The 15,802-nt window shown below is 43.2% G+C and overlaps 2 non-coding genes across 2 annotated transcripts; both read left to right on the top strand.

The window, feature by feature from the left end:
- The first annotated feature begins 3,590 nt into the window (after positions 1 to 3,590).
- On the top strand, positions 3,591 to 3,789 carry LOC142654105 (U2 spliceosomal RNA). The gene has a single exon (XR_012848877.1). It is a non-coding gene; the product is annotated as a U2 spliceosomal RNA (small nuclear RNA).
- A 6,301-nt stretch (positions 3,790 to 10,090) lies between these two features.
- Positions 10,091 to 10,289, top strand: LOC142654113 (U2 spliceosomal RNA). Its single transcript, XR_012848882.1, has one exon. It is a non-coding gene; the product is annotated as a U2 spliceosomal RNA (small nuclear RNA).
- Positions 10,290 to 15,802: the final 5,513 nt, after the last annotated feature.

Below are 15,802 nucleotides of genomic sequence, written 5' to 3'. Positions count from 1 at the left end.
GGCTGATTTGGAAAAGGTCTTGCAGTTTCCTAATGACACTTGAGAAGACAGCCGTGTTGTTTTAACATTTTCACACCTACATGTCTTTGAAATTAAAAATAGTTTCACTGAATGTTAGGGTGTTTACCTCTGCTTTCAAGAGGGCTGCTGTGCTGGACTTTCTCGCTTTAAAGGGCGGTGATATCGTTTGTGTGCAGGAGTGTGGGCTGTCAAGGAAACCAAAAAAGAGTGAGTGGAAGTATGGAGAAGCCTTTTGGTCCTTTTCTTCAGCCAATAGAAATGATGGGATTGGCATTTTGCTACAAAATAAAAATATCACAGTGGATCAGGTATTGGTCATAGAAGAGGGAAGATGCATGTGCTTAAATCTCAATTTTTTTGGATGGAAATTTAAATTTTTTTGCATATATGGGCATGCTTGCAAGAATGAGCGACTTGCTCTCTTTGAGAAATTAAAATTTTTCTTACATGGGAAATTACCTGTGATCATAGTGGGTGATCTGAACTGCGTTCTGGATAAACGGGAGAGAGCTGGTTCCTTTGAATCCAACGTGGATGTAACTGGAAATTTGTGGAAGAAACATTTGAATGATTTTTCTTTAAAGGATGCGGTGGAGTCTAAACCAGGTCCTTATACCTACCATGCAGATGATGGGAAGACCAGTTCGCGTTTGGACTATTTTTTCTTTTCTGCACGGGCATTGAAGTGCACATTATATGAGCAGGAAAAAGTCTGTTTTTCTGATCACGAGTGCTTATTGGGGGATTTTGAAATCAATAATTTCTTCTATGGTAGAGGGGGATGGAAGATGAATGTGAGTTTTTTGTCTGAAGAGAGGGTTAAGAGTGTGTTTGTTAAAAAGTATGTTTTTTGGAGGAGGAAGAAGCATCTATTTTCTAATGTGTGTGAGTGGTGGGTATGGGTAAAAAAGAAAATTGGGGGCTTTTTCAGAAGATTAGGATACAAGAGAGCAAGGATGAAAAGAATGCAATACTCACGTTTTAATTCAAGATTGTCTTTTTTGCATAAATGCAAATTCTTGGGGATGGATGTGAAGCATGACCTGGAAAAAACAAAAAAAGAGGTGAGTGATTGGTTCTATGATAAAGGGAAAGAAATTATCTTTAGATCAAGAGTGGAGGTGAGAGACAAACATGAAAAATGTACGAGTTTTTTCTTTAAAAAAATGTGTGGTGGGAAAAGTGGGATGAATGTGTTGCGGAACAAGGAAGATAGGGAGGTATGTGGTAAGGATGTGCTTGATGTTGTGTTAGATTTTTACAAAAACTTGTATGATAAGAAAAGATGTGATTTGGGTGAGGATGATGAGTTTTTGGAGGTAATAGAAAACTTGGTTCCTGAGAGTGAATGCTCAGTGTTACTTGGAGAGATTGTGGGTGCAGAAGTGGAAAAAGTTATAAAAAGTATAGCAAAAAACAAATCTCCTGGGATGGATGGTATTCCGGGTGAATTTTATGTTAAATATTGGGATGTGATTGGTGAAGATGTTGTGGAGATGATGAGAGCTGTTTTTGCTGGCATGAGAATGCCTGTGATAATGAAGCAAGGGAAGGTGGTCTTATTGTATAAAAAAGGAGACAAGCGGCGTCTTGAAAATTGGCGACCGATTACATTGTTAAATACGGACTACAAAATTTTTGCTAAGTTGCTAGCTAATCGGATGAGAGAGGTTGTTGGGTATGTGATTGGCGAAGATCAGGTATGTGCGGTCCCTGGGAGAAAGTTGCATGAGAATGTAGGGTTGGTGCGTGATGTGCTTGAGGACTGTAAGTGTCGGAAAAAGGGAGTGATTGTGTGTGCATTGGACTTTGAGAAAGCGTTTGATCGGGTAGCGCATGAGTTTTTGTTTAAAGTACTAGAAAGAATGGGGTTTCCAGAGCGGTTTGTGAGATGTCTTATGAGTTTATATGTGAGTGCAGAGAGTTGTGTGCAGGTGAATGGATTCCTTACAGAACCATTTAAAATTAAGTCTGGTGTGAGACAGGGTTGCCCTTTGTCCCCGATTCTGTTTATTTGTGTGATTGAGCCTTTGTTGCAAATGATTAGAAAAGATAAAGTTGTAAAAGGTTTTTTGGTGCCTGGATGTGATGGAAAGCGGGTTAAAGTGTTAGGCTATATGGATGATATTTGTGTTTACGTGTGAGTCAGGATATGATATGGCTAGAGTGAAGTTGATAGTTAACTTATTTTGTATTGCATCTGCATTTAAGATTAACTGGGGTAAAAGTAAGTTTAAAGTTTTTTTCAGTCATGAACGGGTGTGTGATGCGGATATGGAACATGTGAATGGTGTGAAAGTCCTTGGGATAGTGTTTGATGAGGAGCTGAAAGGGAGAGAAAGTTGGGAAGAATTGGGTGGAAGAGTAGTAAGGAAATTGGAAATGTGGAGAATGAGAGAGCTTTCTTTTTCTGGCAAAGTGCTAATTGTTAAAAGTATTATTTTGCCTATGATTTTGTATATTGCCTTGATTTTTCCTCCAGCTGCTGCCACCTTAAAAAAGTTGAACAGACTTTTGTTCCTTTTTTTGTGGGGTAGTAGGATGGAGGGGGCAAAAAGAGAAACTCTGATGAAGAGTAGAATAAATGGTGGGTTGGATTTCCCCAATTTGGAGGTGTTCATTGGGATAAATTGCGTGCGTTTTTTTGTGGGTCTTTTTTTAAAAGAATCAAAAGCGTCGGGAATGTTGGGATATCTAGCTGGGACAGTTATTAGGCGATTAAAGTGGGGAAATAAAAACTTAGGTAGACCCATAGCGTTTGACTGCACAGGGTATTACTTATACATAGGGAATTTTATTAACAAATTTCAGTTAGAAGGGGTAAGAATGGAGACATATTTGAGTGGAAAAAATGTTGTTAAAAGAATGTGTATGAATAATGTGATGTGCTCTATAAATGGTTTGAATGTTGCAGAATCTAAGACAGTGTGGAAGAAAATTATTAAGTATGATGTGTCGAATAAACAGAAAGATTTGTTATGGATGTCGGTGCATTGAGTGTTGCCTGTAAGGAGTGTTCAAAAAAGAAGAGGGTTGGTGTTATCTGAAAGGTGTCCGAGAGAAGGTTGTGGTGATGATGAGGATGTGAGTCATGTGTTTTGGTCATGTAAGTATGCAAAAGATGTTTGGAAAAAATTGAGTGGGTTGTGTGAAGAGATAACTGGTTTAAAGAAGCTTACGTATGAAATTGTTTTGTTTGGTTTGTGTAGTTTGGGTTGTGAGAAAGACAGAGTGTTGTGGATTTTCTTGACTTGTGTGAAAGAGGTATTGTGGGATACGAGGAATTTGAATGTGTACAGAAGAGAAGAATTTGAGGTGGATGAGGTGGTTAGAATGGTGTTGGCTAAATTGTTCTTTTATTATAAGTGGGATTTAGAAAGAGGTATGGATGCGGAAGGGATATGGAGAATGTTGAAATGGAGGTACTTGGTGTGACAGTTTGGTAGGATGTATTGATACGCAAATTTTGAAAAATAAATAACGAACCATGGTGATGAGTTGTTGGAAAATAGAGAAGTAGTTATCTGTAATGGATAGCTATATTTCTCGGTTTTAATAAAATAACCTGAATGGTTTAATAAAAAAAAAAATAAAAAAAAAAAAAAAAATAAAAAATCTGTTCTTATCAGTTTAATATCTGATACGTCCCCTATCTGGGGACCATATATTAAATGGATTTTTAGAACAGGGAGATGGAAATAGAGCTTGCTCTGTCCACTCCACGCATTGACCTGGTATTGCAGTATTTCCAGGACCGGTGCACCCTTCCCTTATGTGTTTACTAAAATCAGATTTCAAAAGTGCTATTTGTGTTTGCTATTGTTTTTGTCTTTCTGATGGGATCTCCCCTTTTAATCCCATTATTTCAACACCTGTTGGACAATGCATTTGTACAGTCATGTGTGATAATGAGCTAATTTATTAAATGCAATTAATGAATACATTGCCACCTCTTGTTTTGTGTCGTCTGTGTTTCTGTGTTTCTGGCATTTCACATTGGAACAGCTCATTCACCTTCCTTGTCTTCTCTCCGCCCTCCCTCCTAGGTAGGTTAAAGAGCTGCACCTGAGCCAGCCACTGATTGATGCAGCACCACAGTCAAATAGCGGAGTGGAGTAGAGGAACAGCAAACAGCCATTAAAGCCGCCCGCCCGCCCGCCCGCCCGCCCGCCACAATGGACCTACCTGTGTACACTAGATGGATGTGATGGAAAGTACTGTCGTCCCTACATTTCAAGAAGAAGTAAGAATTGCAGTTGCAACAAACCCTTGCTTGCCTACAAAGAGAGCAGCAATTTGGATTTGTTACTATGTTACCTGGAAGAATAACAAAGTGTGCAAGGATGGAGGTTGTAGGAGCAAGGAGAACAAGTTGTCTGTAAAGTTGGTGGATGCTTATTTTCCATTTTGCAGTCCCTTGTCTCCCTCTTGTGGCCTCCTGGAGGCAAATAAATGTGCAAAAAAAAGACAGCCTGGGGGCCGGCTGTTGCAGTGTTGCCCTCTCAGGCAACACTGAGTGACTGACTGAGCCGCACCGTCTTATATAAAGTTCAGACGGAACTTTGCACGTGTCATAGTGGAGCCCTGAGGAGCCAGAGCCAGCTTTCTGACATCATAATGGGGCCTCAGAGATAAAAGCCTGGGCCCAGGCAGTGTTGGTCAGTGCTGCTCAGCAGGCAGCACCTGACTGGATTAAAGCTGATACAAGGTGTGAAAGGAGAAGGGGTGGCAGTGGGCATGCTTTTACTGCTGCTGCTGCTGCCAGTGTTTGCACGGCAGGAGGGCATTTGGGCGTTGCCAGGAAGGCGGTTTTATGTAGATTCCTCTTCTTTCAGCACTGCATTGTGGTGCAAGCAAAAGAAGCAAATCCTGTCTTGCTTCCTCTCCGGCCTTTATTCACCTCCCGCTTAGTAGCTGTGAGTGTGTGCGCGCCTGCAGGGCCCCGTGGAATTGCCTAGGAGTAGGCTGAATCGCTGCAAGGGGTGAACAGCAGTATTAGGCAGGCTCGGTCAACGCCAGGCCCATTCGGGTTATCGCTTCTCGGCCTTTTGGCTAATCTCAAGGGGTTAGTCAGGAGGTCCGTCTGAGTGCTCGCCCTTGGCCTTGTGGCATCGCTGGTTCGCCAGCTTAAGCCACCTGCTGCTTTAGGGGGTGAGCGAGGAGACAAGGAAGGCGATCACAGGAGATATGGCAACGGTGGGTCCGTCTGCGCCAAATACAGTGCGGCTGTATATTCCCGAGGAGAAGAAATTCGTTTGGACCGTGATGGACGTGCAAGGAAAAATCGTGGAGGATACGCTGAGGATGCCCCGGTACATGATCTTTTGTACGCAAGCTTTTCCTACCCAAGGATTCTACGACATCTCTTTCACTACCCAGGATGCCTGTGCTACTTGTTATGCGAGAAGCCAAGAGCTTGCTGATCACCCTAATTTGGAAGGAGTGAAGTTTGTGCCTGGTCTGCAGAGGAAGCAGAGGACACCTGTGACTGTGCAGATGTACAATCCCTTTGTGAAGGATGAAGAGATCATGGCTCTCCTGAGCAGGTATGCTGTGTATGTCTCTCCTGGGGAGAAACGTCGCAATGTTCTTGGAACATTTAATGGACTACGCCGTTTCTGGGTGGAGTTCAAGCTGGATGAGAGTGGTTATGGGGGTGTGATGCATCCTCCCCAGACCTTCTCCATTGGGTCCAATAGAGGATACTTGTTTTATCCTGGACAGCCTTCATTTTGCAGAGACTGTTTCTGTTTTGGTCACACCAAAGAAGATTGTCCAACTGGTCCTGTGTGCAGGAACTGCTTTAAAGCTGGTCATAGAACAGCAGATTGTGAGGAGGCCAGGAAGTGCCATTTCTGCAATTCCTCAGAGCACCTGGCTAGGCAATGTCCTGGAGTTAACCCTCCCCAAGCTAGGAGATCGTACGCTGGGGTGGTGAGTGGAGAAGCACCTGTGGCTTTTATTTCGTCAATGGAGATTCCTACAGGAATTGAGTCTCAGGTAGTTGAGCAGGAATCCGGCTCTGTTGCGGTTCCGGACCCCCTGATGGCAGAGGGGGAGGAGCCTCCTGTGGTGGTGGAGGAAGGAGCCGAGGTCATTACAGTGGTGGCCGAGACTCCGGAAATGGACGTGGACAAGGCTTCCCTTAAAAGGAAGTCAGAAAGAACTGACCCTGTTTCTTCCACAGATAAGGATGCAGAACCTCCTGATGCAGAAGGTGGAGAGGAGGAGGAGGAGACTTCTGTGGACTCTGATGCCTCTTCTCTAGACCAGGGTTACCTGGAGAGGAGTAGTGTTAAAAAACTTGCCCGTACCCTGAGCTTTGTAAAAAGTGTAAAGGAGATCAGGCCAAATAGAAAAGAGTGGACAGAGATGCAGGGAGTGCAACCTCCTGAGGACAAACCGGGTAGTTCTAGAGGGAGAACGAAAAAAAGTGGGAAAAAATCATGATTGTGATATAATGTTTATTTTTCCCTTTTTTCCTTAAATGTTTAAATGTTGCTTTCTATAGGTTCTCTTAATGTTAGGAGCATTAAATCTGCTGTAAGGAGAGCGGCTATTTTTTCTTCTGTTGCTGCTTACCCTAACGACATCTTGTGTTTACAGGAATGTTGCCTTGAAGATGAACCTATAGTGGCAGAGTGGACTTGTGGGCCAAGCGTCTGGTCCACTAGTAAGAAAAAGAATGGTGGGGTGGGAGTTTTATTTAGAGGTTTTGATTTCGTGATTAAAGAAATAATTCATGTTATTCCTGGCAGGGTCCTTTTAGTTAATTTTGAAAAAAATGGTGTTTTGTTTAAACTCCTTAACGTTTATGCCCCTCCTGACAGAAAGGAGAGGGAAGAATTAATTGAACAGCTGTATTTTTTCTTGGGTGGTATGGGTCATACCATATTAGTGGGAGATTTCAACTGTATTTTGAGGGATGGTGATAGAACTAGTGGGGGAGGTAGGGTTGATAGGAGTGGGAAACAGCTAAAAGAAGTTATTAGTTTATTTGGGTTGCAGGATGCTTTTCTGCAGTGTAATAATGATACTGATGGTTTTACCTATTTCTCTGATAGAGGAAATGTTAGTTCTCGTATTGATTTTTGTTTCTTTTCCAGATATTTTGAAGTTAATCGTTTCCTTTTGAGAAGGTTGCCGTTTACGGATCATGCCATGCTTGAATGTGTCGTGAGTATAGAAAATGAATGTCCGTATGGGAGAGGTGTGTGGAAGTTAAACGTTTCCTTATTGGAAGACGAAAGTGTGTGTGAAAGCTATTGTGAGTGGTTTAGGAGATGGATGAATAAAAAGAGTGATTTTGAGAGTGTGGTAGAATGGTGGGAATGGGTGAAGGGAGAAACAAAACGTTTCTTCATCAAAAAAGGCTGTGAGAAAGTGAGGAGAGAACGTGAGGAGTATGAGAGATGGCAGACGAGGTTGGAGTATTTGGAAACTTTGCAAAAGGGTGGATGGGATATGAAAAAAGACATTCAGGATACGAGAGAGAAGGTCAGATCTTGTTTACAGGAAAAAGGTAAAAAAATTATAGCTCAGGCTAAGATGATCGTGAAAGAAAAGGATGAGAAGTGTACAAAATTTTTCTTTAAAAAAGTGTATGGAAAGAGAGTTGGAATGGAGTGTGTGCTAAATGAAGATGGTGTAGAGATAAGTGGAAATGATGGTGTGATTGATGAAGTACAGAAGTTTTATTCAAAACTGTTTGCTAGGAAGGAAAGAGTGAGAGATCTGGAAGAAGAGTGTTTGGACAATATAGAGAAAAAGTTAGATAGAATGGAGAAAGAATGGCTGAGTGAAGAGATTAAAATGGAAGAAGTTGTGAATGTGGTTAAAAGTATGAAAAAAGGGAAAGTGGCTGGTAGTGATGGATTGCCTGTTGAGTTTTATTGTAAGTTTTGGGATATGATTGGTATTCATGTTTTTGAAGTGTGTAAGGAAGTGCTTGCGAGAGGGAGATTGTCTAGAAGTATGAGTGAGAGTGTGGTTGTGTTACTATATAAAAAAGGTAATAAAAAAGACCTAAAAAACTGGAGGCCTATTGCGCTCCTTAATTGCGACTATAAGATTATTGCTAAAGTGATTGCTGACAGATTAAGGAATGTTGTGGACAAGATGGTGGGTGAGGAACAAGTGTGTGCGGTGCCCGGGCGCCAAATATGTGACAGTTTGTTGTGTTTGCGTGATGTGTTGTATGATTGTAATAAAGAGAGGAAGCAACCTATTGCTGTGGTGACTGTGGATTTTGAGAAAGCGTATGACAGAGTGGAACATGATTTTATGTTTAGTGTGTTACGGAAAATGGGTGTGCCTGATTGTATGATTGGTTGGATTAAAGTATTATATACCAATATTGTAAGTAAGGTACAGGTTAACGGGTTTTTAAGCCAGGAAGTAAAGATTAAGGGGTGAGACAGGGATGTCCCCTGTCTCCTATATTGTTTATTTGTGTTATTGAACCTTTGTTAGGAATGATTAGGAGAGATAAAGTTATGCGTGGGGTGGAAGTGCCTGGTAGTGGGGGTAGGGATCTGAGAGTGATTGGCTATATGGATGACGTCACGATTGTGTATAAATATCATGCTAGTCTGGTGAGAATAAAGTTGTTGATTGAGTGTTTTTGTATGGCGAGTGCGTTTAAATTGAATGTGGATAAGAGTGGATGCAAATTCTTTGGTGAATGGAGAGAGCGTGAGATGAGTGTGTGGCCTGTTAGAGAGGGTGGGATTGAGGTTTTAGGTATCATTTTTAATAATGATCTACTTGGGAAACAAAGCTGGGATATTGCCCATGATAAAATTAAGAAGAAGGTGGAATTTTGGTCTCTTAGGACCTTATCTTTAGAAGGCAGGATTCTTATTATTAAAGCAGTTCTTATTCCTATTATTTTGTATATTAGTAATGTTTTTCCAGAACCTGATAGATGTTTGAAACGGATTATAAGATTAATTTTCATGTTCTTTTGGAATTCTAGGATGGAGAAGTTGAGTCGCGTGAAGGTTATGAAAGGAAGAGACAATGGTGGTAAAGGTGTGACGAATGTGGAGAGGTTTTTGGCTGTAAAGTATGTAAGTAATTGTGTGAGATTGAGCAAAAAGGATTGTTTGGCTGGTTGTATGTTGAGATATTTGTCTGGGAGTGTGTTGAGAAAGTATGATTTGATTGAGTCTGATCTGAGGAGGCCTGTAAGACTTAATGCACCTTGGTTTTATGTGAGAATTGAGAGATGTATTAGGAGGAATGACTTGAGTGGTGTGTCTGCTGAAATGTGGTGTGACAGTAAGAAAGTTATAAAACTTTTGGATACAAGAGAGAGTATGGAACGTGTGAATGGTCTGAATATGACAGAAAGCATGGAAGTGTGGAAAAAGGTGAATGACAAAGAATTAGTTAATAAGCAAAAAGATATTGCTTGGATGGCAGCTCATGGCTGTTTACCCACAAGGGAATTTCAGAGAAGGAGAAGACTAGTGGATAGTGAAATTTGTCCTAGAGCGAATTGTGCAAATTGTGAGAATGGTATTCATGTAATGTGGGAGTGTGGGTATGCTAAAGAAGTATGGAGAAGGATGAGAAGAATGATTAAAGGTTTGACTGGGGTTGAGATTTTATCTTTTAGGATGATGATGTTTGGTTTGACTGGTTTGGAGAGACAGAGAGCAAGAGTGTTATGGTTTTTGGTAAATTGTGTGAAAGAAGTCTTGTGGGATGTAAGAAACATTTTAATTTTCAGACAGAGTGATGTTCAAGTGAGAGACTGTATAGGCATGATCCGAGGGAAGTTGTTTTTGTATTATTTATCTGATGTAAAAAGGCTCGGTACTATTGATTCTGAAGGCATCTGGAAATTAAAAAAATGGAGAGCCTGGTTTCTAGGTTCCTGATGTTCTGTATTAATTTCTTTAATTTTGTTTTACTTGGTTAAATGTGTCATGTGTTGTGAACATTATTGAACAATATCATGTACATTGTTTTGTTTTTGTGTATGATGTTTCCTTGTGCCATTTGATGTACCATTGTTTTTTTGAACCTGTACTTTTGATGAAATGTTATGTTGTAAATTTTACTTGCAATTTTCCAATAAAAGAATTAAAAAAAAAAAAAAAAAAAAATCTGTTCTTATCAGTTTAATATCTGATACGTCCCCTATCTGGGGACCATATATTAAATGGATTTTTAGAACAGGGAGATGGAAATAGAGCTTGCTCTGTCCACTCCACGCATTGACCTGGTATTGCAGTATTTCCAGGACCGGTGCACCCTTCCCTTATGTGTTTACTAAAATCAGATTTCAAAAGTGCTATTTGTGTTTGCTATTGTTTTTGTCTTTCTGATGGGATCTCCCCTTTTAATCCCATTATTTCAACACCTGTTGGACAATGCATTTGTACAGTCATGTGTGATAATGAGCTAATTTATGAAATGCAATTAATGAATACATTGCCACCTCTTGTTTTGTGTCGTCTGTGTTTCTGTGTTTCTGGCATTTCACATTGGAACAGCTCATTCACCTTCCTTGTCTTCTCTCCGCCCTCCCTCCTAGGTAGGTTAAAGAGCTGCACCTGAGCCAGCCACTGATTGATGCAGCACCACAGTCAAATAGCGGAGTGGAGTAGAGGAACAGCAAACAGCCATTAAAGCCGCCCGCCCGCCCGCCCGCCACAATGGACCTACCTGTGTACACTAGATGGATGTGATGGAAAGTACTGTCGTCCCTACATTTCAAGAAGAAGTAAGAATTGCAGTTGCAACAAACCCTTGCTTGCCTACAAAGAGAGCAGCAATTTGGATTTGTTACTATGTTACCTGGAAGAATAACAAAGTGTGCAAGGATGGAGGTTGTAGGAGCAAGGAGAACAAGTTGTCTGTAAAGTTGGTGGATGCTTATTTTCCATTTTGCAGTCCCTTGTCTCCCTCTTGTGGCCTCCTGGAGGCAAATAAATGTGCAAAAAAAAGACAGCCTGGGGGCCGGCTGTTGCAGTGTTGCCCTCTCAGGCAACACTGAGTGACTGACTGAGCCGCACCGTCTTATATAAAGTTCAGACGGAACTTTGCACGTGTCATAGTGGAGCCCTGAGGAGCCAGAGCCAGCTTTCTGACATCATAATGGGGCCTCAGAGATAAAAGCCTGGGCCCAGGCAGTGTTGGTCAGTGCTGCTCAGCAGGCAGCACCTGAATGGATTAAAGCTGATACAAGGTGTGAAAGGAGAAGGGGTGGCAGTGGGCATGCACTTACTGCTGCTGCTGCTGCCAGTGTTTGCACGGCAGGAGGGCATTTGGGCGTTGCCAGGAAGGCGGTTTTATGTAGATTCCTCTTCTTTCAGCACTGCATTGTGGTGCAAGCAAAAGAAGCAAATCCTGTCTTGCTTCCTCTCCGGCCTTTATTCACCTCCCGCTTAGTAGCTGTGAGTGTGTGCGCGCCTGCAGGGCCCCGTGGAATTGCCTAGGAGTAGGCTGAATCGCTGCAAGGGGTGAACAGCAGTATTAGGCAGGCTCGGTCAACGCCAGGCCCATTCGGGTTATCGCTTCTCGGCCTTTTGGCTGCGACCAAGTGTATTCGTACAGGAGGTTTCAGTCAGAAGGTGCCTGGGGTACCCGGCTACTTGGCCTGGGGGGATCGTCACTGGTTTATCGCCTTGACTTCACCCCCCTGCAGCTATTGGGTAGTCGGACTAGTCCTCAGGCAACGGGAAGGGATCGCTAGGCGGACAGCTTGCGCTGGACGGCCTAGAAGGGCGGAAAAACTTGTTGGGACAAGCAGGAATGCCGTTCACCTATGGGTTTGTAACTGGGGAGACCCAGTTACGCCAAACCATCCGGATCGAGGTCGGAGAGGAACATCGCCAGCGGAAGAACCTGAAATTCATAGTAGGGGAAATCCTGCTTGGCTCCTTCGGCCTCAGACGGGAAAATATCCTGTGTCTGAATGACCAGGAAGGCCGCGGTCGGTATACCATCTCCTTCTGCACCGCGGCCTGCTGCGATACGATCTGTGCAGCCCTGTCTGGTTCCGACCAGACAGATGAGCGCCTAGATGGGCTTCATTTTTCTCTCCTCTACGGAGAAGAGTCTATTCCACTGGTCGTGGTAATGCATAGCCCCTTTGTCCCCGCCAAGGACATTGACACGTTCCTAGGGCGCTATTGCAAGGAAATTCACTTCTCGCATGAAGTAAAAAATGCTGAGGGATTTTGGAACGGAAAGAGAAAGTACTTTGTCAAGTTCTTTCAAGACCCCAATGGCATACGTGGCTTTGTGCACCCTCCAGCGAATTTTGCCATTGGGAAGAACCGGGGATACCTGTTTTACCCCCAGATGCCCCGGTTTTGCTGGAACTGCCAAAAATATGGGCACACAAAAGAGTCATGCAGTGAAAACCGTGTTGTTCGCTGTAACAAATGTGGAGGCCTGGGGCACGTGGCCGCCAAGTGCAGTTCCAGAGCAACATGTAACCTGTGCGGGGAGGCAGGTCACATGTATAAAGACTGTCCTAAAAGAACGCAGTCATTGAGGGGTGGGCCTAGGCCTGGTTCATCCCGTCCAGGGCCAGGGCAGCAGTCCACAACAGGTGCGGACTCTGCTGGTAATGCCCCGGAAACGGCACCCGCCGAAGGGCCAGGACCAAGACCCTCCAAGTCACGAGTGGAGGGTGGTCCTGTGGATTCCAAAGGGCCGGAGCAGGGCTGTTCTGGTTCTGCGATGAAGGCCCCGAGCTCCATACCTGAGTCGGTTGGTAGGAAATCTCGCCGGTCCTCGGTGCCGTCAAAGGAGGACTGGGCAGAGGTGGTGGCTGGTGATGATCCAATTAAGGGATCTAGAAGGAGGGGCTCCACGCTGGACCTCCCTGCCACCAGCTGCCTCCGACCGACTGAGAAGCCCGAGTCTCACCCTCTTATTACGCCAACAGGGGGTCGGGCATTGACGGCTTCAGGTGCAGTAGGCAAGATGACGAGAAAGAAGGAGGGGACCTCACAGGCTCCTGAGCGCCCTGAGCAGATGAGTGACCCGGAGATACCTGCAGCCGTACCGGAGGTAGCAGCGGCCGGAGTTCGCGATGGTGATGACAACAGCCAGGAGTCGGAGGTGACATCCAGTGACGGGGAGGAGGAATCAAGGATGGACCTGACGAGTACGGGGAAAAGGCTAAGAGAAGAAGATGTGCCCACCATAAAGAGGAAGACAATATGCCGCAGCTCGGATGAGAGTGAGTTCAGGGGAAGAGTCGGGTCGATTCATATATCTGGCTCTGACCCTGGGAAAATCCTGGAGTTTGCATCCCCTGATACAGGGGAGTCTGGCTCCCAATTTATATCGGAGTCGGATTCCTCGGAGGTGGACACTGACGCCTAACAATAACTATGCCTTGTATTCCCCTGAAAGTTGCCTCGCTAAATGTGAGGTCCCTAAAGAGCCCTGTTCGCAGGGCTGCTTTATTCTCTTTTCTACAGACTATGGACTTTGATTTTTGCCTACTGCAGGAGTGTGGAATCCCTAACAGCATGGACTATATGGACTTGAAAAAAGACTGGAAGCTGGGCCCTTCGGTGTGGTCGGGTGCTAATGACTGTCGTTCTTCAGGTGTGGGATTGCTCTGCCGTGGCCATTCTATTTCGATACAAACCGTCACTGAGATTATGCCTGGCAGAGCTATTTTAACCCACCTGCACATTAATGGACTTTTAATACGTATTTTAAATGTCTATGCCCCTCCTGATAAACAGGAGCGGGCAGAGCTTTTTAATATTTTACCACTGTTTTGTGTTGGGTCTACCCCCCTGCTGGTAGGAGGTGATTTTAACTGCACAAGAGAAGGAGAAGGCCGGCAGGGTGGGGATGCAAATAGAAAAGACCGCACTACCTACCTGCTCAAAAATTTTATTGAAGATTTTAAATTGCGCGATTGGTGGAGGGAACTCTTGCCAGGAGACGCAGGTGCCACATGGTCTAATGGAAGAGTGAGCTCCAGAATCGATTTTATTTTTGCTTCCCATGATTTTATCCCTCAAAAATGTATGATTTTAACAAATATATTTTCAGACCATAAGCTCCTTAGTGTGTCCCTGGAGCTGGAGGGAGAGCAAAAAGTGAGTAAGGGCCTCTGGAGGTTAAACACCACGCTCCTAGAGGACCCTGAAAACAAAAGTGAGTTTGTGCGGACCTACCAGTGCTGGCAATCACAGAAAAAGCCCCACGAGACCATGCTGCACTGGTGGGAGGGCATTAAACCCAAAATTAAATTATTTTTTATCCGAGCAGGTAGGAAGAAAGCTAGAGAAAAGAAACAGTGGTTTTATGTTCTTAATAAGCGTTTGCATGTGCTTTTTAAACTAAAGGATGTTGGGTTTGAGGTGGATTCGGATATTTTAAATTTAAAAGCTGAAATAAAAAAATGTTTAGATGATAAAGGCAAACAAATCATTTTTAACTCCCATGTAAAACACCTTGAAGAAGATGAGAAGTGCTCCCGATTCTTTTTTAAAAAGGTAAATGGTAGGCGAGATGCTATTTTAAACCTAGAAGGGGAGACTTCTATGGGAGGAATGTTGAATGCAGCTTTTAACTTTTACCAACTCCTTTTTAGTAAAAAAGCTATAGATAAATCCTTTTTAAATCATGCTCTTAACTCCCTTGATTTTAAGTTAGATATTTTAGACCAGGAGGTTTTATCCCGAGATCTTAATTTAGAGGAACTTTTATCTGTTTTTAAAAGTTTTTCAGCGGGAAAGGCCCCTGGGGAGGATGGGTTGCCTATTGAATTTTATCTAACTTTTTGGGATGTTTTAAAAGAGGATATGATTTTACTGTACAAAGAGGTTTTTATCACTGAAGAGCTGCCCCCTTCCTGGAGAAGGGGGATCGTGTCTTTAATTTTTAAAAAAGGTGAAAAGGACCAACTGAAAAATTGGCGTCCCATTACACTTTTAAATGTAGACTACAAGATTTTAGCCAAATTGATAGCGGTCCGTTTTAAACCTTTTATCAGTAAGCTAATCCACCCAAACCAGGTCTGTGGGGTACCTGGTAGATCTATCACTGAGTCCCTTAATATTTTAAGAGATGTTATTTGGTATTTTAAAGATCGAGGCCAAAATCTTGCCATTTTATCACTAGACTTTGAAAAGGCCTTTGATAGAGTGTCCCATGAGTTCCTTTTTATGGTTCTTAAAAAGATGGCGGTGCCTGATTTTATGATAAGTCGTGTTATGCTTTTATATCGGTCCTGTTTTAGTGAAATTTCTGTAAATGGATTTTTAACTAAAGGTGTTCCTCTTTTATCTGGAGTCAAGCAAGGGTGCCCATTGTCTCCCCTACTATTTATATGCGCAATGGAGCCCCTGTTAGCTATGCTCAGAAGTGACAAAGTAGTCAGAGGCGCCCCGATACCTGGTGGGAGGGGTAACCAAATAAAGGTATTGGGCTACATGGATGACGTAACAATTTTATGCCCTGATTCAACATCCATGAGGAGGGCGCTGAGGAACACCACCTTTTTCTGCGAGGCTTCTGGTTTTAAACTAAACATTGATAAATGTGATTGTTTTAATATAGGAGGCTGGGATTCCTCCCTGACCCCAGGAGTCAGAATGCAGAAGGACCAGATTAAAATTTTAGGCATTGGTTTTAATCAGGCGAACAATGGGACCTCTAACTGGGACTCGGTGATAGCAAAAATAGAGAAGAAGGTTTTAATGTGGAATCTTAGGAGCCTCACGATGGAGGGGAAAATTTTAATTATAAAAATGGTTTTAATCCCAATAATGCTTTATGTTGCCATGGT

The sequence above is a fragment of the Rhinoderma darwinii genome, chromosome 5 (genome assembly GCF_050947455.1).
Source record: "Rhinoderma darwinii isolate aRhiDar2 chromosome 5, aRhiDar2.hap1, whole genome shotgun sequence".
NCBI lineage: Eukaryota > Metazoa > Chordata > Amphibia > Anura > Rhinodermatidae > Rhinoderma > Rhinoderma darwinii.
This window is presented reverse-complemented; position numbering and strand designations above follow the sequence as displayed.